The sequence below is a fragment of the Nyctereutes procyonoides genome, unplaced genomic scaffold (genome assembly GCF_905146905.1).
Source record: "Nyctereutes procyonoides isolate TBG_1078 unplaced genomic scaffold, NYPRO_anot_genome, whole genome shotgun sequence".
In the NCBI taxonomy this organism is placed as follows: Eukaryota; Metazoa; Chordata; class Mammalia; order Carnivora; family Canidae; genus Nyctereutes; species Nyctereutes procyonoides.
Genome location: NW_026575047.1, coordinates 26,238,834 through 26,265,402, shown reverse-complemented (window position 1 = coordinate 26,265,402; position 26,569 = coordinate 26,238,834).

Genomic DNA, 26,569 nt, shown 5'->3' with positions numbered 1-26,569 from the left:
TTTAAACCTAACATATTTTAGAAAGTTAAGACGGATTATTTTTGAATTGAAGAAAAAAGTAATGGAGACACTGGGTAGAATTGGTTTCTACAAGATAAGTAAATATATCAGGATTTGAGAAGTTGACAAGAATCCACCAAAATCCTAGAGGAGAACACAGGCAATACCCTTTTTGAACTTGGCCACAGCAACTTCTTGCAAGATACATCCATGAAGGCAAGGGAAATAAAAGTGAAAATGAACTACTGGGACTTATCAAGATAAAAAGCTTCTGCACAGCAAAAGAAACAGTCAACAAAAATAAAAGACAACCTACAGAATGGGAGAAGATATTTGCAAATGACATATCAGATAAAGGGCTAGTATCCAAGATCTATAAAGAACTTATTAAACTCAACACCCAAGAAACAATCCAATCATGAAATGGGCAAAAGACATGAACAGAAATCTCACAGAGGAAGACATACACATGGCCAACAAGCACATGAGAAAATGCTCCGCATCACTTGCCATCAGGGAAATACAAATCAAAACCACAATGAGATACCACCTCACACCAGTGAGAATGGGGAAAATTAACAAGACAGGAAACAACACATGTTGGAGAGGATGTGGAGAAAGGGGAACCCTCTTGCACTGTTGGTGGGAATGTGAACTGGTGCAGCCACTCTGGAAAACCGTGTGGAGGTTCCTCAAAGAGTTAAAAATAGACCTGCCCTACGACCCAGCAATTGCACTGCTGGAGATTTACCCCAAAGATATAGATGCTGTGAAACAGCAGGACACCTGCACCCCGATGTTTATAGCAGCAACGTCCACAATAGCCAAACTGTGGAAGGAGCCTCGGTGCCCTTCGAAAGATGAATGGATAAAGAAGATGTGGTTTATGTATACAATGGAATATTACTCAGCCATTAGAAACGACAAATACCCACCATTTGCTTCAATGTGGATGGAACTGGAGGGCATTATGCTGCGTGAAGTAAGTCAATCGGAGAAGGACCATCATTATATGGTTTCACTCATATAGGAAATATAAAAAATAGTGAAAGGGATTATAGGGGAAAGGAGAGAAAATGAGCGGGAAAAATTAGAGAAGGTGAAAAAACATGAGAGACTCCTAACTCTGGGAAACGAACAAGGGGTAGTGGAAGGGAAGTTGGGTGGGGGGATGGGGTGAATGGGTGACAGGCACTGAGGGGTTAGTTGACAGGATGAACACTGGGTGTTATACTATATGTTGGCAAATCAAACTCCAATAGAAAATATACAAAAAAAATACTAGTATCACTCAAGGAAAATAATAGAAATATGACAAAAGAGAAAATAAATGATATGTAGGATCAGATAAGAAATGAAAGAAATAATAAAATAAGACTGAATAATTAATGTTCAAATCACAAAGTCTTACCCATGAAATGAATGTTATGAGGCTCATAGCTGGAATACTTGGCATATAGCTTTGTGACATCCATAATGAAAAAGGAAAGGAAGGGACCCCTGGGTGGCTCAGGGTGAGCGTCTGCCTTCGGCTCAAGGTGTGATTCCGGGATCTGGGACGTAGTCCTGCATCAGGCTCCCTGCATCAGGGAGCTTGCTTCTCCCTCTGCTTATTTCTCTGCCTCTGTGTGTGCGTGTCTCTCATGAATAAATAAATAAATCTTAAAAAAAAAGTAAAAGAAAAAGAGAGGAAACAGAATTTGCAATTTAAGCAGGAAGTAAAATGAGACTATACCTATAGTGGCCAAAAGTTTTCTGTTTCCACTTCATTTCTCCACAATACTACACGGGACAAGGCCACTCAGGTGATTCAAACATGACATAACCCATATAAATACTTTTATTTCCTCCCAATGCAGTTAGAATAAATTGAAAACTCATTACATATTTTCAAAGAAAGAAATTCAAAGTCACTATCTCCAGGTATTTTTATAGTGGATTTCCAACACATAAAGAATGGAGAAGTCATATGTTATTTAAATTATTACAGATCTAAGTGTCTTATGAGGTAAACATAACTTTGTGAGCTTGCAAAAGACAGTCCAGAAAACAAAATTCTAGTCCAATCCCACTTATGAACACAGCAGTCCAAATTTATATACACACACAGACAGATTACAAAGAAAATCCATCACAGTATTTTCAGGAATAATGCCCATTATTTACTTGAGAAATAGTTTAATATTAAGAAATGAAGTGACATTTTTTTTATAATTCTTGGCATGTAATAATAATAGCTCATGCTTAATGAGTACTTACTATATGTCAGGTGCTATTCTAAATATTTATTTATTTATTTATTTATTTATTTATTTATTTATTTATTTATGATAGTCACAGAAAGAGAGAGAGAGAGAGAGAGGCAGAGACATAGGCAGAGGGAGAAGCAGGCTCCTTGCACCAGGAGCCCAACGTGGGATTCGATCCCAGGTCTCCAGGATCGCGCCCTGGGCCAAAGGCAGGCGCTAAACCGCTGTGCCACCCAGGGATCCCTCTAAATATTTTTTTTAAGATTTATTTATTTATTCATGAGAGACACAGAGAAAGAGTCAGAGACATAGGCAGAAGGAGAAGCAGGCTCCCCATGGGGAGCCTGATGTGGGACTTGATCCTGGGATCTCAGGATCACACCCTAAGCTGAAGGCAGACACTCAACCTGAGCCACCCAGGCATCACTCTAAAAGTTATTAAATCCTCATAACACCCTTTTGAGGTCAGTGTTATTGTCCCCATTTTATAGAAAATGGAGACACAAAAAGGTAAGAATTTTGTCCGAAGCCACACGGATAGTAAAGTCGGAGGCAGGATGTGATTACAGGCAGCCTACCCCTGATCTCGGGGTTCTTAACCGTCGTGCTGCCCAGCAGGCATATGGTAAATATTTGTTGACCTACATTTTATTATTTCTGCTAAGAGTATCTCTTGCTGTGTGCCACTTGCCCTCTGCTTAAGGTAATTTTTAAAAATAAAATGAATTATTGTGACTCACAGGTTTCAGTGGGTTGACTGGGCAAGGCGCCCTTGGGGTCTAACGTGCAGTTCCAGTGAGGTGCTAGCTGAAGTTGTGGTTGCTCTGAATACTCAGAGGCTTATTTGTGATGTGTCAGAGGCCCCAATACTTCTCAGCCTCTGCACTAGGCTTGGGCTTCTTAGAGCATGGTGGTCTACAGGTAGCTGCACTTATTCAATAGCCGTTAACTTCCTAGAGGCAAGAATTGGAAGCTTCTAGGCCAACTGATGGCATCCCAAGTGGACACAGCATCATTTCCACCATGTCCTATGAGACAAGCAGTCACAGGCTCCCTCTGGATTCAAGAGGACATAGGAAACAGCTCACCGGCGGGTGGGGAGTGGCAGTGGTACATGATAGAAGAGCAGGGGTGACCTGCCACAATTACTATTTGTGTTTAATAATGCAAAAGCTAAGCACTATGCAATGATCCTCAGTGAAAAGACTTCTTCCTTCCATAGTTGTCTTCATCTTTCTGGTTTTCCCCAGCTGCCTCCAACTGGTAACCACTTTCATTGCTATGTTAATGTGTCCTTCCAGGTCCTTCTTGGAAATATAACCAAAAGCAAATGTATATCCTTCTCCTTCTGGTTTACAAAAGGGAGCAGACTGTATACACCAGTTACCACCTTATATCTTGGAGAACTGTCTGTATTAATATGCACTAAAAGAGAAAAAGAGATGGAAGGAAAGGAGGGAGGAGAAAGAAGAGGGAGGAAGGAAGAAGACAGAATTAGAGACTACATACCAACAAAAACACCAGGAGCATACACTACATTATTAGTAGAGGTTATCTCTCCAAGAAGAGATTGATGCTATTTCTTTCTCTTTTCTGCATTTTCTGAATTTACTATAATGAATATAGGTTATGTTTGTGATAAAAACGTTTTCAATACCAAAACCACATCATTCAATTTTTATGCTGCTCTGTATTTTGTTGTTGTGGTTATTGTTTGCCTATTTTTGAGAAATTGACCTCTGACCATGGTATAATAGAAAAAGAAGACTGATACGGCTTTCTTTGGGAATTTCTCAAACATACCTGCATGAGCTTAGACAAGTGTACTGTGTCAATTCCCTCTTCCTGCAACCTGACCTTCTACTGAATCCATGCTGTTACCTTATTATCCTGAATATAATTGTTATGTACCTACCATGTACAAGGCAAGGTACTATGCTATGTGTTCCCGGTTTTGAAGATGATAAAGAAGAACACATATATACCTATCTGGGCTATAATTTGATAAGTGTCATATTTACAAGCCTAATTTGGAATCACAAAAACAAAGACTTATTAATCTTTCTGATAGGAATAGGAATTTAGGGCACAGCTTCTGTAGTGGGTGCTATTTGAGCTGGATCATCAAAAACCCATTTTTGAAAAAGGTAGGATAAGGCAGTCTGAGTAGGAGCTGTGGTTGCTGCTAGGGAGCTTGATGAAGCACCTTTGTGGGTAAAGTGGTAGCAGGTGACGCTGCAAATACAGACCCGGATCCAAGGACAGAAGGGCTTGAAGCCAAATTGAGAAGTTGCAAGTTCTGCCCTTGAGCACAGGAGGGACAGCCAAGAAAGAAGGGTGACCATGTGCCAGGCACCAGATCTGTCTTTCCTTTGATCCAGGTGCCTTTTGCGCAAGACACAGTGAATTAATATTTGTTCTTGTAACAGGTACTTTCTGAGTTCAAGGAAATAAATCCTTGAGGGTTTTTATTTCATTTACACTCTCAGCAATCTCAAAAGAAGACATTGTGTCCCTCTGAGGTTTCAGTGGAGGTGAAAATACAGAGATTAGGCTGGCTTTAAAACTCTCTCGAGACTCTTCTGGGTGTCACTGATGGATAAAATCCACTTTGCCTCCAAAACATAAAATAAAAAACAAATATTCACACTGAATTGTACTTCTTCGTCCTTCTTCCCATGGCTAAGAGCTCTGAGAAACTAGGCAGGTCACCAGGGCACTCAGGCCCATGTGTGGTCCATTCTGGATGCTCAAAGTAAGTTAATTGTCATATGCTGTGGCAAAGCAGAACCAAGACACACATCTCCAAAGGACTAATCTGCAGAAATTAGTCTTGCACCAGCTTTGGCTTCCTGTTGGTACTCATGGGTATCTCTAGCAGGAGGAAAACCAGACAGTGGGTGCACAGAGCACAGAATAGTAAACTGTGAGAGCTGGTACAGCATTTAAGTAGAGAGGCCCAAATTGTCAGATTCCTACTTTCCTCTGTTAACTAGAAGCCACTTTTCCCTGAAGGCTGGCAGGGAGGGAGAGGAGGCTTGCCAAGGCCAGCCAATAGGAGACCAATCTGGGAAGATTGGCCTGTTGGAAGTATATGTTTCATTTACATCCTTCAGGACTCACTAGGGAGATAAGGGACTTAGAAAGTGTGTGAGCTCCTCATAGTTAGAGGGACTCCCTCTGAGATTTCATGGGCTCATTCAATGCCTCAACCTGCAAGTTACTGCTCAACTAAGAAGCCTCCCTTAATTCTTCAGCTGGAAATGCACCCCTGTATTTTCTGAATCAGCAAAACACCTTGTTTTAAGGATCTTAGAACACTGGCAGGACAGAGAGAACACTGGTTTTTGACTCAGATGACCCTGGTTTTGATATCTTGCAGTGCCATGTGCTTGCTCCATGGCCTTGGAAATATATTTATTTATTTGAGACCATAAGGCTTTTATCATTAAAGGGAAAGGACTACTGACTACGGGATTGTTGTGAGAACGAACCGAAGTTCCATGTAAATGACTGCCTAGTTATTCTTAGAGAGAGTCTAAATGAAGACTTGGTCAGGCCTAAATTCAAAACCCCATTTCTTTTTTTAAGATTTTATTCATTCATGGGAGACACAGAGAGATTGAGAGATGCAGAGACACAGGCAGAGGGAGAAGCAGGCTCCATGCAGGGAGCCCGATGTGGGTCTCGATCCGGGGACTCCGGGATCATGTCCGGGGCAGAAGGCAGGCGGCAAACTGCTGAGCCAACCAGGGATCCCCCTCAAAACCCCATTTATACCATGCAATCTCTTGGTAAGACTTTACGACAGTCTCTTAGCCTTTAGATATTTGAGTATCCTCTTTCTGAAAAATTACATTCATCCTGTATATTGGTTGTAAGAATTAGTGGAAATGTAGATAATATGCCTAGCACAGTTTCTGGTGTCTGGCAGGTATCCAAATATGACCTCTTCTCTTTTTATTTCTTCATGATGTTGCCTTGTCTCTCCCACTTTTCAGACAGTAAAGAGACCATAAGGATTCTTTGAAGGCTAAAAACATGCCTGTGTCCAGACATCTTTAATTTATTTATTGAATAACTAAAAGAAGATATGCTAAATAATTTGGTTGGTGTCACTGGGGAATAAGAAGAATAAATCTATGGGTGGCTTTCTATATTAGATTTCAGTTAAAACCCCCTGAGTGGCACAAGCCCAGCCTCCCAGGAGTCCTTGCCTCTGTCACCACTGTGTAGATACACTGGTCTCACTATGTCCAGAAGCAGCCAGCCCCTCCCAGACTTGGGGCACTTGTGAACTTTTTTTTTTTTTGCCTGGGATATTTTCCCCATGAATTTCCACCTGGCTGTTTCCTTCTTGCCATTTGAAAAATTCCTCATGTTGAAAGATTACTTCTTTGGGGAGCTTTTTCCAGGCCATGCTCTCAGAGTTAGCATTTTCTCCAATGCTTTTTTCTTCACTAAATTGTTTCTTTCATAGAATTTTCTAACAGCTAAATTATAGCAGAGTATGTTTTTGAGTTTTCTTGCCCAGAATATTCTTGGTTCAGGATAATTTGATCCAAGCTTTTGAGACGCCAAGAGCTTTGGATGAAGCTGACTTCATCCCAGGGCTCCAGGATAGGATTGCATGATGTAGAAGAAAGCAATCATTAAACTGTAGCCCTCTGCTCGTGGTGATGGGTTCAAAGATATCTCTCACTCTCAAATCAGAATACTGTAGCCAAATGAAACTCAATTCTGGGTCATAAAAAGTGATTGGAGAAGTAGCTTCCTCTTTCCAATGGACATAAATCAGGAAAGATGTAGAGCCTGGAGCTGGAGTAGTTATCTTATAGCAAAGAAAGAGAAAGGAGAATGTGTGTGTGCGTGTGCGTGTGCGTGTGTGTGTGCATCTTATATATGATTATCATTTAAATATCTGGCTCAATCTAAACTCAAACTGGGCCTAGTAACAGAGTCTTCAGTTACATACTCAATATATAATTGACCCTGAACAATGCAGGGGTTAGGAGGGATACAGATCCCCTGTGTATTAAAAAAAAAAACCTCATGTATAACTTTGATTCCCCCAAAAATTTAACTACTAATAGCCTTCTGTTGACTATGACTTTATATGATAATGTAAACAGTCAATTAACACATAGTTTGTATGTTATGTGCATTATATACTAAATTTTTACAATAAAATAAGCTGGAGAAAATAAAATGTTATTAAGAAGGCCATAGAGAAGAGAAAATGCATTTATAATACTGTACTGATTTGTCAAAAAATGTGCATATAAGTGGGTCCACAGAGTTCAAAGTCATGTTGTTCATGAGTCAACTGTATTTATTTTGCTTACCCAGTTTATCTGAGTTTTCTGGCCTGTTACAAAAATTATCAAGATAGAAACATTTATTTAGTATCTGTCTTTAACACTAACTAAAGCTTCAGGAGTGAAGGAATTGGGTCTCTTTCTTTGTTGCATCACTCATGCCTACTATAGTGATATTTATAAAATAAGTTCTTTAAAAATATTTTTGAACAGATAAACATGGTATAGTGCCAAGCTCCCAGGGGCCTCCTGTATTCTCCAGATGTGGTCTCACTCAGACATTTGGAGTATTGAAAAGGCTTGGAAATGGTTGGGTTGTGTTTCATAATAGTGACAAGTGTGGAACATCCAGAATGCCAGCATTAGCTTGCAGATTTTTATAAGAGTTTTGGTACCTGAGTAGATCTAAATGAAGGCTGTGTGTTGAGGCAGTTTCTGAGCATCCAGGGTAAGACACGAATGTTCAACTCAACAGAAGTCCTACCTTTCCCTATTGCTAAAATCACTCTGGGACTGCTGAAACTGTCATGGAATCAGAATTTTCAAATTAAAATAAGCCCTAGGTATTCTTTAATCCTATTGTATAGATACAGAAAGATATGCCCAGATAGTTGAAGAATTGGTCATCCAGCTTACCATACATCACTCCAGACCACAATTCTTTGTTGCCTCTTCCTCTTTTCCTTCCCCTCTTTCTTTCATTTCAAATATCTTCACAGACGGCTTTCTCTTTTCCTGCCAGCCACGTCTGTAATGTTGGCACTATACTTATGCAGACAAATATAACATGATCTCTGCCCTTAAGCATCTTATGATCTATTAGAAAATGGAGAACAGGCAAAGGACTTTCATAACAGCATGTGGTCATTATTGAAGGTTGTTGAATCCTGTTTGCAGGGCATTGTATCTAGTCTGCTGGCTGAGGTGGCTGAGTAATGGTGGTTGGTGGTCAAAGGAAGGTTATGGGGAACTTTGAAAAGGTAAAACATGAGCTGAGTCCTGAACGTTGTTTCAGGTGGAGGTCATCAAAACATTAAGATTGGCGTTATGGTGACTTTAAACATGGCAGTATATGCTTAATCGTATGGACAGTGATGAGAGATGAGATGGTAGAGGCACATGTAGGTTGCATGCGAATGGCCTTGCTGGTCATTCAGGGACCTTGAACATTATCACAGGGACAGCAAGTGTTTGAGAGATTATGAGCAGGGAAGAAGCATGGTGAAATGGGCATTAGAGAGTGACTGCTCTAACTGCCCAGATTGATGGGTGGATAGGACAGATGACAGGCAGAGAGTTAGGAGGCTGTGTCGGTAATCAGTGTGGGGGTGGGGGGCTGGTGAAGGCTGGCGGAGGTGTGACAACACAGACTGCTATGACAAGACACCCTGACACTCTGATGCTTCACTAGACTCCCTCCTCCCTCCTTCCCTCACCTTTAATGATTTCTGGATGTTCTGAAGTGGAACCTGGCAGATGGTATTTTAAGAAAAAATGACTTCACAGCCTCAGGTTCCGATCTGATTTATATATTTTTCTACCAGAAGGAGATGAGAATGCAGTACCTTCTTAGGTAATTAATGATTCAACATGGTGCCTTTGCAAAATGAAATTGAAGCGGCTGGAAGCCTCATTTGCAGCCATAAGAATTCAAAGGACACAAGAAGGCTGATTTGTGATTGTTGCTTTTCCTCAATAAAAATTAAACTGATTACAAAGAGCTGACAACGAGACAATGTCTTGCGGAAGTAATGTTTCTGACATTTCGCTGAGTGTTTACCACAAATATTCAAATTTATCATTCTTGACATTCTTTAGAAAAATGGAGATAAAATATTATTTTGGTCCTGCAATATTTGCTTGTATGCACATTTATATGCATGCATAATTGATGGAAAATTAAAAGATTTCTGAGCTCCCCTCATATTCATTTTTTAGATTAAGGACTTTGATGAGAGATCATAGAATTAAGCCCATAGAGCTTGTACTTTGGATATAAAAAGCATTTAAGGAGTCATATTTTCTGCAGAAAGAATGTGCCCATCATTAAAATCCTGGGATTCTTTTGTGAATTCAACTTTTGAAGAAGAATTATTAACAGAAATAATAGATAACATTCATATGACTTTTGTAAGCTTATAGGTACGATCTTAAGTCTTTCGATGGTCATTTTGATATTATTACTGTCCCATTTCACGATGAGACCAGAATTCTACTCCTTATTTGATATCAGACAAATTCCTAAGCACTTGAGCTTTAGTTTCCTTATCTGTACATGGAACTAATCAGTCTTGTGTCATGGGGCTAGTGTCAGGATCACAGGGTCAAAATAAAACACAGCACAGTGACTTATTAGTAGTGTGCATTGATATTATAACATCAATCCTATTACACTAGGCCATAGTTTAATTCTGACTTTCTTTTTCATTTATGTTTTAATAATCTTGAAGTCATCCTAAATCAAATCATTCCATTGTTATATAGGCTTTTCTTTTACAGTATGCTCTTTGGTTTTGTTTTTATTTTCTCTTTATTCCATTCTGTCAACCACTGGCACTGTACACAGTTTTACAAAATTTCTTTAAGGCTGCTCACCTGGTCTTCACCCCACCATCCTTTCCATTCATTTCATCCTTCACAATGACACTATGTGAATCTTTCAAAACATTGTCTTTGATTTTATTACTTTCCTGATAAATTTTTGTTGTCGGAAAAGACCCCGAATAGCCAGGGGAATATTGAAAAAGAAAACCAGAGCCGGGGGCATCACAACGCTGGATTTCGAGTTGTACTACAAAGCTGTGATCATCAAGACAGTGTGGTACTGGCACAAAAATAGACACATAGATCAATGGAACAGAAGAGAGAATCCATAAATGGATCCTCAACTCTATGGCCAACTAATATTAGACAAAGGAGGAAAGATTATCGATTGGAAAAAGGAAAGTCTCTTCAATAAATGGCACTGGGAAAATGGGACAGCCACATGCAGAAGAATGAAACTAGACCATTCTCTTACATAATATACAAAGATAAACTCAAAATGGATGAAAGATCTAAATGTGAGACAAGATTCCATCAAAATCCTAGAGGAGAACACAGGCAACACCCTTTTTTGAACTTGGCCACAGCAACTTCTTGCAAGATATATCCATGAAGGCAACAGAAACAAAAGCAAAAATGAACTATTGGGATTTCATCAAGATAAAAAGCTTCTGAACAGCAAAAGAAACAATCAACAAAAATAAAAGACAACCTACAGAATGGGAGAAGATATTTGCAAATGACGTATCAGATAAAGGGCTAGTATCCAAGATCTATAAAGAATTTATTAAACTCAACACCCAACAAACAATCCAATCATGAAATGGGCAAAAGACATGAACATAAATTTCACAGAGGAAGACATACATATGGCCAACAAGCACATGAGAAAATGCTCCACATCACTGGCCATCAGGGAAATATAAATCAAAACCATCATGAGATACCACCTCAGACCAATGAGAATGGTGAATATTAACAAGACAGGAAACAACAAATGTTGGAGAGGATGTGGAGAAAGGGGACCCGTCTTGCACTGTTGGTGGGAATGTGAACTGGTGCAGCCACTCTGGAAAACTGTGTGGAGGCTCCTCAAAGAGTTAAAAATAGTTCCACCCTATGACCCAACAATTGCACTGCTGGGGATTTACCCCAAAGATACAGATGTAGTGAAAAGCTGAGAAACCTGCACCCCAATGTTTATAGCAGCAATGTCCACAATAGCCAAAATGCGGAAGGTGTTTTGGTCTCCATCAAAAGACGAATGGATAAAGATGTGGTCTATGTATACAATGGAATATTCCTCAGCCATTAGAAACGACGAATACCTACCATTTGCTTTGACATGGATGGAACTGAAGGGTATTACGCTGAGTGAAGTAAGTCAATCGGAGAAGGACAAACATTATACGGTTTCACTCATAAAGGGAATATAAAAAATAGTTAAAGGGATTTTGGGGGAAAGGAGAGAAAATGAATGGGAAAAATTAGAGAGGGTGACAAAACATGAGAGACTCCTAACTCTGGGAAACGAACAAGGGGTAGTGGAAGGGGAGGTGGGCGGGGGGATGGGGTGACTGGATGACAGGCACTGAGGGGGGCAATTGGCGGGATGAACACTGGGTGTTATACTATATATTGACAAATAGAACTCCAATATATATATGTAAATTTTGTTGTCTACAAAACTGAGAACATATTCCATCCCTGACACTCAAGGACTCCTGTATCCAGTTACTTTATAATTTCTCCCTAAATGCTTTTCATGAGTGCTAAAACAATAGCTTTCACTGATGTAATGTTTTATAATTTATAAAGTGTCTGTGGATGCCCATGACATTCGATACAAAAACATTAATTTCTTCTGTCATAGCTTTCAGACATGTTTAATTGTATTACATTGGAGATGTTATGGTGTTGCCTAATGGAAAAATACATTTTATCTCAGATTCTTGCAAACAAAATGATTATTTATAAATAGAGTACACACCTGTTGAGATGGCTAAAATTAAAGAAAAAAACCTGACAATTCCAAATGTTGTTAAAGATGAGAAGCTACTTGATCACTCATACTTTTCTTGCTAAGAATGCAAAATGATACAACTATCCTGAAAAACAGTTTGGCAGTGTTAATAAAGTTAAGAATACATCTCTTATATGGCCTAACAATTCCACTTCTGAGTATTAACCAAAAGTAGTGAACAGTTTTGTATACAAACCTTGTCACAAATGTTCAGCTTCATCTATAAAAACTAAAAACAACATCTTCATTTGTAATGGACAAAACCTGGAAAGAAACAACCTTAATGTCCTGCAGAAGGTGAAATGTTAAACAATTTCTGATATATCCATACACTGAAATATTACTCAGCAATGAAAAGGAGCAAATTATTGATTCATACAACTGCTGGATGGCTCTTAAGCACAATGAATGGAATAAAAAACAACCAATTTAAAATGTGGCAGAGTGCTGGGTGGCCCAGTTGTTTAAGCATTATCTTTCACTCAGGTCATGATCCTGGGGTCCTGGGATGGAGTCCTGCATTGGGCTCCCTTCTCAGTGGGGACCCTGCTTCTCCCTCTCCCTCTGTCCCTAACCCTGGTCTCTCTCATGTTCTCTCTCCCTCAAAAAAATAAATGAAATCTTTAAATAAAATGAAATATTGCATAACATATGATTTTGCTTATTTAACCTTCTCAACGTGACAAAATTAAAGAGGTGGAGAACAGATGAATGGTTGTTAGGGGTTAGAGGGAGGGTATAACAATTAAAGAAGGAGAATTAGGGATTTCCTTTGTGGTGATGAAATAGTCCTATATCTCAATTGTGCTGGTGGTTTTACAAAAATAAACAGTTTACAAAATATCAGAGCCACACACACATACACAGACACAAATGCAGAAATGAGCGTATATGGAAGCTGGTGAATTCTGAATTTGGTCTGTAGTTTGGTTATTATTATGGTGTGAATGGTTACCATAGCAAATGAAGATGTTATCCCTAGAGGAAACTGAATGAAGAGGATATGGAAATTTTCTTTATGCTTTTTGCATGTCTTATGTTAGCCTAAAATAATGTCAAAATTAAAAAAAAAGTTTTTTAAAATTTGAGAGAGGTAAAAGAGGTAGTAAAAATATTTCCAAAGCCATAACAAAGATTAAAAAAAGCAAATTATACAGACAGACTTTAGATACAAAACTGTCTGACTGGGGATGCCTGGTAGACTTAATTGGTTAAGCATTCACCTTCAGCTCAGGTCATGATCCCAGGGTCCTAGGATGGAGCCTCCAGAGGGAGTGGGGAGCCTGCTTCTCCCTCTCCCTCTGCCTGCTGCTCCCCCTGCTTGTTCTCTCTCGCTCTCTCTGAAATAAATAGATAAAATTTTTAAAAACAAGCAAAGGAACAAATAAACAAAAAATGCCTGACCAGCACAGTTGAGGGCTATAAAACCATCTTCCTTTTCATTAACAGCAACAGTGAGCATGTTGAAGAGAAGCAGAGTCTTTTAAATTTAATTAATTAATTAATTTTGGAGTCCAACTGATAGTCTTTGAAGTCTGTATTTTAGGCAAATTCTTAAGTCTAGTCTAAAAGCTTTCTAAAGTAAAAAGTACTTGTGTCCATACAAATAATATTTAACGTGTGACCCAAAATAGAAACCAGTCTGGAAAAAGCCCGGTTGTTCTACTACAAAGATTATTTGTGAGCTGATTTAGAAGTCTTGGTCTAGGATCTGTTTTCAAAGTCTTGAAATGTTAGAGAGGGAGAAAAAAAAAAAAAACACATCACACTCACAATGACACAAAGCAAGTTGGTTCAATAACCTGAATAAACCTAGCCTTTACTGGGGTGATAGATGTTATAGATTATTTTTTAAATCCTCTTACAAAGAAGAAACCGAAGGCTATAAGGACACACTATATCCTCTAGAATTTGCAGTATATAGCTTGGTACTATAATCCATGTAGAAGCAGAGATTCTTATTCCAAAGGATGAGTTTGATTTCAGTGGTTTCTTTTGCATTTACTCATTAATTTATCCTTTCATTTATTGACCAATATTAATTGCTTCTTTATTATGTGCCATGAGCTATGCCAGTAGCTGGGGCTACAACAATGAACAAGAAAGTGAGACTTCATGAAACCATTATAGCAGGGGAAATGTTACCCAATAATTAAAACAATAATTAAAATTGTGACATGTACAACACAAGAAATAGGCATGATGTTATAAAAACAACTGGAATACTGATCAATTCTGGAGTTAGTGATAGCTTCTTAAAACCAGTTTCTTCTACCTCATTTCAGATTGTTGTGGAAAGACAGCAGAGATCCAATGGGGTAGATATAGTATGGAAGGAGTGTCTCCATCCCCTTCATGATACCGGGTAAGAGGGATCCGTGAAAGGGGTAGTAAGGGCAGGAGGGTGGAGGCTGCTCATCAGGAATCAGGCCAGGCAGTTTCACTTAGAAGTACAGAGAGACAGGTTGCTAGTTCCTGGGAAGTTTGTGAAGTTTGTTACTTAGCTGGTCATGAGTAACACTCAATTCCCTGATGAGGAGAGAAAACTAGGGATCCAGCAGAGTTGATGGTTGAAAACACAGCAGACATCAGCAGACTGAGCAGGGAACAGGTGTGTAGTCTCAGGAAGCTGGTGTCTGTAATGGAAAATATTATAGAACGAAAAACGTCCTCCCTAAGGTTGAGTTTGAAACCTATAGGTTAACATCAGCTAGTACGCATGCCATTCTCAACATTGAGTAATACCCCGGCCTCCTGCCTAATTTCTTCATCCTTTTCCTCCATCTATAGCCAGTGCTTAATCCTAACATGTGGCAGGAAAAGCTGAAGCTGTATGAACTCTTTTGGCCAGCTTTTGAAGGTCAGTTTGATAATTGACTACTTCCTCATAGACCTTAAAGGAAACTGGTCCTTCCAGTGTGATCTTGTTTGCCAAGGAATAAAAACAAGTTCCCCAGAGGGGATTAAATGGCAACAGTCTCTATGACACTTACAAATGACCTTTCTGACCATTTCTGAACCACCTTTACTCAGCAGAGTATAGTTTGTTTGCCTATGCAGGACACCAAGAACAGGGCTCATTAAGATGGCACCAAAACTATCTTCATATTTCCTTTATTAAAAATTCTCATAATGTTTTCTCTGCAAAGGTGTGAATCCAGATGCCATCAATAGCTCTGATATCCGAGAATTACCACGATAAGCATGTAGGTCAATGTCCCCCACTCCACCATGAACTATGTCATATATGATTAAACTAAACTTCCAAGTGATATAAACATAGGGAAAACACATGTCAAAGAGTGTTAGTAGAGGAAGTTACTGCCAGGAGGGGTGAAAAGGGACAGTTTCAAAATGGAGGTGGCAAATGAATGAAGCATTAAAGAATTGGTAGTGTAGAGGCCATGCAGTTGCATTACTCAGAGCTTCTTTCAAGAGAATCTGCCACAAGAATCAGGTGGATTGAGAGCCTCCTGCTGCCATACCTTATTTTTGAATCCATATAGTATCCACCTGAGGCTACGATTCCCAGCCAATGACTGAACATAATGGGACTATTGAGCCAGGCTATTTCACCCCACTGTGAGACCCCTCTATGAGCAACTTTGTTCCCAGACTCCCCTTGACCTGACTAAAACTTTCTCAGAATTGCAATGCAGTCTCAGGCTTCTTATACCTTATCTTCTTTCCTTCCTTCTTCTCTTTCATGGGTGCAAGAGCTACATCATAGTCTGAAGGCTCTTCCCACTTTTATGCACATGTTTATCCTTCACAGGTGTTTCTGCAGAGGGATTTATTTCCCCAATAAATCTCTTTTACATCCAATCCTGTCTTGGTGTCTGCTTCATAAAGGTTCTGATTCAGGTAGGGTTTTTGAGTGACTGATCTGATTAATGGATGGCTTAATCAACATGATCACAGCTTTGCTTAATTTAGTGGACAGACCCATACCCAAGTTTCAGTCATGTGTGGGACCTCCCTTGGTTCCTTAAGAATTGAAGTTGAAAAACATCTAGACCTATAATAGCACTCCAGCTGGTCTGAAAGGTTAACGTGTTTCAAGGAAACACACTTCTTGCCTGCTGACTTAAGGTCCTTGATCTGTAACAGAACTCATTTATTTACTTCCTTGAGAATTGCAGACCACTGGCCCTGGGGAATGAAGGACCAGAACTTCCCTAGGCCACAGAGGCCATCAAGTCTGTTTGAAGCCGCCTTAGCCTTCTGATTAGCTCAGCAATATTTTAGCAAAATGTTTTTCTTTTTTGAGGTCACACAATCACTTTACTGACCTTCCTTTGTGCATCTGTAGGCCCTGCTCTCCTTTGCAGAAAGAACGGAGTACTCTTGTACAACCTCTGGGTACCAAGGAACCAGACCTTCTTGCACAACAGCCCACCCCCACCCCCCAATCCCAGGCACCAAGGAACTAGAACTTCTTATACAACTTCTGAGCACCAAGATAACTTTGTAGCTGACATCATGGATTATGCATGTAAACAAGAAATGTCACAGACCACTGTACTCCCTTAACTGATTAAACCCCTTTTAAAAATCTGTGGGCCAGGCAGAAACCTGGGAGTTGGCCTTTGGACAAGAGTCTGCCTTATCCCCAGGGAGGCAGCCTCCTGAATAAAGTTTATATCCCCTTCCAATCAAAACTCATCTCTTGATTTTTGGCCTTTGAGCCATGGGCCACTGAACTTGGGTTTCAGTAACAGAATGTGCCAAGTAATAAAAGAGCAGCTACACTGAAATCACCTTGTGTTCTGTCTGAGTGGTGGCCCTTGAGGTGGCTTCGCCTATACTCAGATTTCCCTCAAACCCTCTCAACCCCAAACCCATCAAACTAAAGGAGCAGAATCTGCCTCCTTTCTCTACAGACAGTTATAAATTTTCAGACCTTTATCCCTTCAGGCTTGTTATCTTAGGTATGGAACCTCAGAAGACATTATCTTGGCTTCTCATCAACCTATTCATTAATTCAATAAATCCTACCTGAGAACTTATAGAAGCGATAGTTATTTAAGGGTAGTGAAAGAGAGTAGACTTTGGAGCCCAAATGCCTGTGTTAAGAGAAAGACAAAGACTTTATGATTTCACTTATACGTGGAATTTAAGAAACAAAACAGATGAATATAGGGGAAAGGAAGGGAAAATAAAATAAGATGAAAATAGAGAGAGGGGCAAACCATAAGAGATGCTGAACTCTAGGAAACAAACTGAAGATTGCTGGAGGAGGGTGAAGAGAAGGTGACTGGATAACAGGCATGAAGGAGGGAACTTGAGGTATTGAACACTCAGTGTTCAATGAGTTTCACTCATTCTACCCCTGAAACTAAAAAACAAAAACAAACAAAACAAAACAAAACAAAAAACCCACAAAACAAAACAAGAAAAAAAAACAAAACAACTCAAAAACAAAACAACTCAGCCTTACCATTTCAATCAACAGGTTAAATTCTCTGTGACTCAGTTTCCTCATCTATAAAAAAGAATAATAAATTACCTGTCCTATGGAGTTATAAGAATATAAAATATAATACAAACAGACATTTAGAACAGAATCTGCTACATGTATAGAAATGTATTCATAAAAATGATTATTAGTATTTCTATGTACCATAACCTGTGCCAGGATTTGGAAATGCGAAAGTTAGTAAAAGAGACAGTTCGTGCCCTCAAGGAACTTTTGTTTTAGTGGAAGAGGCAAACAAAACAAACAAAACTCCAGAACAAAAAAACTTAAGTAAATTAAATACATTTTAAATTCAAAATTATATATTTTGGCATGGTATTAAGTTCTGTAATGGGAAAGAGGTACTGGGCTGATTTGGTACTGCATAATTTGGGGCATCAGAGACAACCTTTCCCCTGGGGAAGAACATATCAGGAGGAGACAAAAGCATGTGCCAAAACCCTGTGGCAGAAAGAGGCTTAGAGTGTTGGAAAATGAAAGGAAAAAAAAGAGCAAGATGTCTCAACAAATAAATGCCTCCTAGAAATCTATGCTAACACATATTCTAGACATATTCTAGGCTGGCTCCTCAACACCACCTGCATGTTGTGGCCTGGCTCCCTGCTGAGGTTTAATATTATTTGAATCCACCTGGCCTTTTATATATGGCAACCCCATCTTTAACCCCATATTACACTCAGGTAGTTTTTACATTAATTGCTTTAACCATTTCCTGTGTATGAGACAACTGCTACTCCATGCTTGTCCCTGTGTTTATCCAACCCATCACTCTGAGAAGCATCCGACTTAGAAGATAACAGCATAAACTCAGGATCTATTTCCCAAAATTCACACCATCACTTGACTTGGGCTGGCTACTTTACCTACTTGTGCTACCTACCTGTGCTTCAGTTTACTCATCTGTAAAATAGGGATTAAAAACATCTTCCAATCTATAAGGCTATTATAAGTATTTGACGGCTTAACATAAATAAAATAGTCCTATACTTGACAGTCGGTCGATGCTAGCCGTTACTGTTATAAACACCATCATTATCATTATATAGGCTCCTGTTCTTCCTTTGGGGCTCTATCTTTGGGGATACTGTCTGTGTTTTACTGTGTCTTCTGTGAGCCTCTCCTTCCTCTTCACTGATGGACAGTCTCTCATTGACTTTCCCAGCCAGGGTTTTGGGCCAGTCAGGAGAGGAGAATTCTGAGTGACATTGGGAATGCCTAAGGGCTCACAGACATGCACATGCACACATCCAAACACACCCTCTACCTCTTTCACTCCTCAATGCCCACTGAAATGGTGCATCGTCCTTCATGGGTTCAATCTCTTGCTGTGTTGATATTTTTCCCTACTTTCCATCATAAATGATAATTTTAGGGAGAGCAACTGACATTTTAAATAATCATGATCTTCAGTAAAATGGTACTAATTTTTATGCTTTCAACTACTGCTCCTTTTCAAGGCACAAAGCAGCCAGACTTCCTTTTCACTGAAGAGATTGCTAATGCGATGACATCCAAACCATCAGCTGCCTCCCACACGGATATTGACAGCTGGGGTGCTTTCAGTGTTCTCCACAGTTATCAGCCCCTCTCCATTTGCCTCTCTCGCAGATTAGATTGAAATGGTAGCGTTTCACTCCAGTTGAGACCAGGGGGTTCTGCAGATTGACAGATATAATTATCATGTTTGCTTCCCGGCATGTGGTATCTAAGTAATAGTCTCCATATTTATCCAGCGTTAATCAGGAAAGAGTCCAATCAGTCAGAGAGGGTTTTTTTCAAACCGGGCCCTGCCTAGAGAACTCATCCAGTAATGATGGTTCTCATTTCTGATATGAGGCTGGAGTCTTGCCCCAGTTCAGTCCCTGAGCAACTTTTATTATCCAAGAACCCTGGGCCTTCACAAGGGCAATTGGATCAATACAGAGGACCTGCAAAGAGGCCTGCTCCATTCATTCTGAGGAGATGGAGCAATTCAGGGACTTCCATCACCAAGGGAGTAATTAGAGAATGATGAAAGCAAGAAAGTAAAATATGATTTATTATAGTTTGGTAATTTAGTTAGTAGAAGCAGTAAGAAGGGTACACCAACACATTGTTTTGTTGTTGCTTTGTTTGTTTATTTGTTTGCAAAGGAGTAAGGATCATGGCTTTTGGTGCTCTAATGAACTTTAAAGATTATCTAGCCTGCCTTCCTTCTTCCTTTTTATAATGAGCAAATATTAGGCTTTTTCCACTAGGCTAGAATCATTTGGCTAGTTGGGGGGAACACAGAATTTATGTGAAGGAAGAAGCCAAGACTTGAAGCAGCTTTATAAATGGTAGGTGCATTTGTCGCTGTTATTCTGTTTTATATTATCCTTGACTTAAGTAGATGGAGGGGGGCTTTCAAACTTATGTGATCCAACCTCATTCTTTAACACCCCTAAGAAGAGTGGTCCCATCCATCCTTGGATGTCTTCCATAAAGTATGGCCACCCAGATATAATGAAGAGTCAGAGACTGACATTACTAAGAATAGTAATGGTGGTAGTAATTGTAATAATAGTGTTTCTGGGAGGTGGGAAGCAGTCTTCTATGGAACCATTGCTTATTCCAGACCAGGCAACTTCCAAGGGCTTTACATGAATCATCTTATTTAGACTTTTCTGTAATTCTATGAATCAGATGACTTTTATTTCCTTAATTTAAAAACATGGCTTAAAATATTAGGAAAATTTTCTGGGTCAGGCAGTGGTCAAGTGACAGAGATACAATTGTCTGATTGAAGCTTTTTTCTTAGCCACAATGCCATTCCGCCTTTCATGTACTCCTTCATGTGCTCAGATCACCAGTTCAAGGAGAACATGAAGGGGAGAGAGAATGTGAACAAAGGTAAGTTTGGGCCTGGTGTTTTATTAGAAAAAAAGTCTATAATAAACAGTGAAAGATAGCATGTACTCAGGCAGAAATGAAAACTCAACCTAAACAGAAGTTAAAAGTGTATGAACACAGCCAGCTAATTTTGATTCTCCAATTGCTATGTGTCTTCTGGGGAGGCTCATCAAATGGCCCACTACCTCCTTATCTATTTATTTTATTTTGTTTCTAAGCTCACCAAGCAGATAGTCTCTTCTCTGTGGCACGCCCATAAAAGTTAAATAACACTTCTATTAAAAAAACACAGGGAGAGCTCACTCCATTTTCTTAGGAGACCTAGTCACCACTATCCTGTCTCTAGTGTGACCATTTTAAATAGATTTTATTCTCCCAGCAGGTATGGTAAGTCTGTTCCAATTAGTTGGGATATTTTCCTAAAAGAAGAAAGTGGGCAATTTCAGTGACATCTCATCTTTTATGTTTACCTGGAAAGGGGAAAGTGAATGTAGAAATTTTTAAAATAATGTTTTAATATAAATTCAATTTGCCAACATATAGTATAACACCAAGTGCTTATCCAAAAACAATAATTCAAGCACTATTCTAAGTAGCTTACCCACATGAACGCATTAGCTGATCACAGCAATCTGTTGAAGTAGGGGTCATGATAGAGTTGAAACTGCAGTGAAAGAGGAATATATACTTGAACAAGGCTGTAGTGCTAGTCTGCAGCAGTGCTAGGACACTTATGAATCTTACTTTAGAGCCAGATATAGGGAGACACCTGGTTGGCTCAGTGGTTGAGCATCTGCCTTTGGCCCAGGGCGTGATCCTGGAGTCCCAGGATGGAGTCCCACATCGGGCTCCCTGCATGGGGCCTGCTTCTCTCTCTGCCTATGTCTCTGCCTCTCTCTCTGTGTCTCTCATGAATAAATAAATAAAATCTTAAAAAAATAAAAATAGCCAGATATAGAAACTACAAGGGGAATTCCATTTATGTATAAAGGCTGGGGGCACTGAAGTCCTCTCTGAAGAGGGAAAATCTGAACTGAGACATGAAGCATGGGGAAGGACTGGGAAAAAGCATTTTGAGCAGAAAGAACAAGTGCAAAGGCTCCAGATGATAACTACCACTTTCAATGAAGGGCAAAAATATCATGATCATTCCAGAAGGATGTCTGGATAAGCAATAGAGCTGAGATTTAAATTCATGCAGTGTGTTTTCAAACCCCATATAAACCATACTGCTAACTGACTCTCTTAATCCCACTGAGTGCTACAGAGGCTCCCAAGTAAGAATAAGACACGAAACTGCCCATTGATTTTGCCTTCTGGAGACCTTAACAAGAGTAATATCCATGACTTGGTAGTTGGCAGAAACCAAATAGGATAGGTGGGAAGAGTTAATAGTAGACTGGGAAGAATGGACAGCAAGTGTCAACAACTTTCTCAAAAATCTTTTTTGTTTTGTTTTGTTTTGTTTTCGTTTTTGAGAATGCTAGAGGAGAATGTAGGGTCAAAAGAGGATTTGAGGGATCCCTGGGTGGTTCAGTGGTTTAACGCCTGCCATCGGCCCAGGGTGTGATCCTGGAGACCCGGGATCGAGTCCCATATCCGGCTTCCTGCATGGACCCGGCTTCTCCCTCTGCCTGTGTCTCTGCCTCTCTTTCTGTGTCTCTCATGAATGAATGAATAAAATCTTTAAAAAAAAATAAAGAATTGCTTTAAAAGATGATTTGAGAAAGGAGAAAAAAAATGTGTGAATGCTGATAAGATTGATCCAGGAGAGAGAATGAGTCATGATACAGGAGAGAGAAATTGATTATGTCCAGAAACATTGGTGCATGATTTGATTCTTAGCCTTTGGCTAAAAAGGATTTATGGACATCTAGGAGCTGTGGATGTGTGTTCCATCCTGTTTATCTTGTTTTCATACTGTATCCATCCTTCACTCCAGTGAAGTCAAGCACAATCAATGTATAATATGTATGTTGCTTTTATTGGCAATGGTTTTATTTTTTTCCCCAAAGCTCATTGATTCTCTTCTTTGTGATAATTAAATGAGCTAATCAGCCAGTTAACTTATTATCTCATTCTCTCCACAAATATGTTTGACCACCTTCAATACGTCAGATACTATAACAAATAGATGTGATATAAAGATGGATAATATAAACATAGAATGGCTGCTTCTAAGAAGCTCTTATTCTTAAGGGATACAGTGCAATATTCTACATCACACATTAGCAACTCTTTGCTCAGTCAACTTGAGTTTTCATTTTTATCTGTAAATTGGAAAGAGACAGTGATTTAGAATTTTAAGCATTTTTTAGAGCTCTTTCCCCTTATCTGATATCCCTTTTCATCTTTTCTTAGATGTTCATTTATATGTATTCAATTATATGTATTATAATGAATATATAATACATTATACCTGAATATGTATTTATAAACACATACATATCTCAAATATGTAATAAGTTTGTAATAATAAACAATAGGACTAATTTGCCACTTAAAATTGGGCAAATGACTTGTACAGACACTTAACATACATGCACGAAAAGATATATAAATGACCAATGAACATATAAAAAGTTACCTTGGATCATTAGCCATCAGGAAAACAAAAATTTAACTACAAAGAGATACCAATACATGTCCTCTGGAATAGCTCAAATTAGAAAGACTGATGGAAAATGTTGGTAAGGATGTGGACCAACTGGAATTCTCATATATTACCAGGAGGTTGGAGTGGGAGTGTAAAATGCTACAACCAATTTAGAATAATATTTGGCAGTCAAACATATATCTACCTAAAACCCCAGAAATTTCCACACCTGGTTACCTACTCAATATAACCATCACACAAACATTTCTCAAGAATGTTTTATACAGGCTTATTTGTAATAGTCATGATTTAAATGTCCATCAACATTTCAATAAATAAATTGTGGTATGGTCATATAAAACAATACTATTTCTTAATGATATGGAAGAAACTACTGATGTACATCATCATGGATGACTCTCAAAAATGTTATAAGACAAAGAAACCAAACACAAAAGAGTATGATACACACCATATGATTCCCCTTATATAAAGTCAAAACCAATCTATGGTGATAGAAATGAGAACAGTATTTACTTGTGAAGTTGAAGGTTGACTAGAATGGGGATGCCTGGGTGGCTCAGCAGTTGGGCATCTTCCTTCGGCCTAGGGCATGATCCTGGGGTCCTGGAATTGAGTCCCACATCGGGCTCCCTGCATGGAGACTGCTTCTGTCTCTGCCTGTGTCTCTGCCTCTCTCTCTGTGTTTCTCATGAATAAATAAATAAAATATATTAAAAAACCCAAAAGATTGACTAGAATGGGCATAAGAGAAGTTTCTGAGGGAAAATGGTCTGAATCTTGATTGGGGTGGTATAACATGGGTATGGAAATGGTCAAAACTCATCGAATTGTACACTTAGCATGGTACAGAATTTCAAGAAATGCTCATGGCCTTTGTCCCTGGTGCAACTTTCATGGTTTCCCTACAATATAAGACAAAGAAGATATGATTTATGGGGACCTAGTATAATCACATGATTGGAAAGCATGGAAATTTCTCCATTTGGTAAGAAAAGAAGAAATCAGAGAACTCTGACACATGAGAAAGATTTAAGGTGCCTTTGCTGGTTTGGAGATGAAGAAGGCTGCATGACAGGGAAATCAGAGGGTCTCTAGAATTTGAGGGCTGACTGACAGCCAGCGAGAATAATGGGAACCTCAGACCTACAGCTGCAAGGACTGCACTCTGTCATGTGCACTCTGTCACCAACCTGAAAAGTTGGAAGTGGATTCTTCCCCAGAGCCTCCAAATATCAGACTGGCCTGGCAAGACATTTTGATTTTGTGAGACCCTAAGCAGAGAACTAAGTTGACCCCATCCGTATGTCTGACCGACTGGAAGATAATAAATGAGTGCTGTTAAAAACCATTAACTATGTGATAACTTGTTATTTGGTAATAGAAAACAAACACACTTACAATCACAGTAGGTACATATCATTTCTCTCTCCCTCTCTCTCTCTCTCTCTCTCTCCCTGTATGCATATGTCTATTTCAAGGAGTTTAGGCAAATTTAGAAACACGGTGATTTTTAATATAAAACACACAGATAAGCTGAGTTTATCTCATGGATGTAGATACAATTAGTCACCTCTGCTTCCCCAGCTGATGAAGTCTAAGAAGCTGATGTAACAAACACAAGATTCTTAAGTAGAGCTCTTTGCATTGCTAGAAAAAAAAAAAAGTATGTTTAAGGGTAAAAATATTTTTGTTTTTCTAAAAATGCCTTTCTCTAGTTTTCCTATAGCTAACATTTATTGAGCTCTTACTGTGTACCAGCCATGCTCTTAAGCTCTTTTCACATAATGCAATCCTCACAAAATCCCTGGGAGGTACATAGGTACTTTCACCGCCTTCAGTGTATAGATACCTCACTCCAGCATAATAGATAACTTACACAGTGAGGTAGTCTCCCTCTAGAGCTCCATTTCTTAACTACAATGCTATATTTTTGCTTCATTGAAAGTAGAGTTATCCTTGCGTCTTTCCCTCACACCCCAAATTCAACTCATCAGAGCATCCTAATGGCACTGCTTTCTAAGCATATCCCACCCTATTCAAGCCACGATCATGCCTCTCCTGGACCATTGGGAAAGCTCCCTCAGTGCTCTCCCTGCTTCTGACCTTGTCCCCATTCCCTCCGGTTCTTGGTCCAATTAGCTTGTTTCTGTCTTCTGCTTAAAACCCTCTGATGGCTTCAAGTACAGTTATAATAAAGATCTTACAATATCTTTCAGGGAACATTTGGCAGTATCTAGAGATGTTTTAGGGTGTCATGCCTGGGGGGCAGGATTGCTCCTGGCATCCAGTGGGTAGGGGCCAAAGATGCTATTAAGCATTCTGCAATGCACAGGTTATCACTCCAAAACAAAGAATTGTCCAGCTCACAGTGTCAGTAGTGCCGAGGTGAGAACCCCTGTTCTGCTGCACATAGCAACAAATTCAAAGCAGAGAGGATCACATACCTTGCAGCCCCAGTGTTTAAGAGCTGCCGGGCTCTCACCAAATTGCCATGGGGATACAGCACTCTGCAGGCCAGGGAAATTCAGAAATGCAGCCTCACTCCAGTACAGACCGACAAGCTGGCTGAGCTGAGACTGAGATCCTAAGACTCTGCAAGTGGCAAATTGAATTTTGAAGAGTGATGACAAAAAAGAGGAACATTCTTTAAAAACACCATAAAGGAATGTCTGCCACTGCTTTGACCTCAGGAATATCTGCTTTTCTCCTGGAGTTCCTGATCATTGCTCATGCACGCTCAACAGTTAATGACTAAGATGGTAGTGCATTTATATGAGGATTGATTTTTAGTAACATTCTTTTTCATAAGATAATACAAGCTTAATGTAAAAAACATGGTTGGGAGATTTTTTTTTAATTAAACATCTAAAAGAACAGGGAAGGAGGAAAAATATACATTTCCACTAATCAGAAATAACCACTGATAATACATTGTGTGTGTGTGTTTTATCACAAATATTATGTCATTAAAATTTTGAAGACCATTGTATAATATTCTACCTATGGTGGTGTAGTTGGTTTCAGACTCTTCCCAGTTTTTGTCACTGATATGGATAACACCCACTTCCCTAATCATTTGTCAGAATGAACGGACTGTTTACTCCACAAACATCTATGAGATGTTTCCTTGTCAGACCTTATACACTAAGTACTGTGTATAAACAGTGAATAAAATAGGACTTCCGCTTTCCAGATGAATCCAATAGCAGTGGTGGGTGGTGTGTGGCCACAGAGCAGATGAGAGACTGGAAGCAGCTTCTGCAGAGACTCTTGAGAATCACTGCTTGGGTGGTGAACTTAGCAAAGGAGGCCATTTGCAGCATCCTCCTGCTAATCCAGAAGCTTCTCACTTTCACTGAGCCCCACTCTCCTGCTTATCTCAATGCTTATGGACCTCTAAATCCCTGTAAGGAAAACAATCCTTGGGAGTATGTATTAATCTTTTAGGGCTATTATAAAAAATCA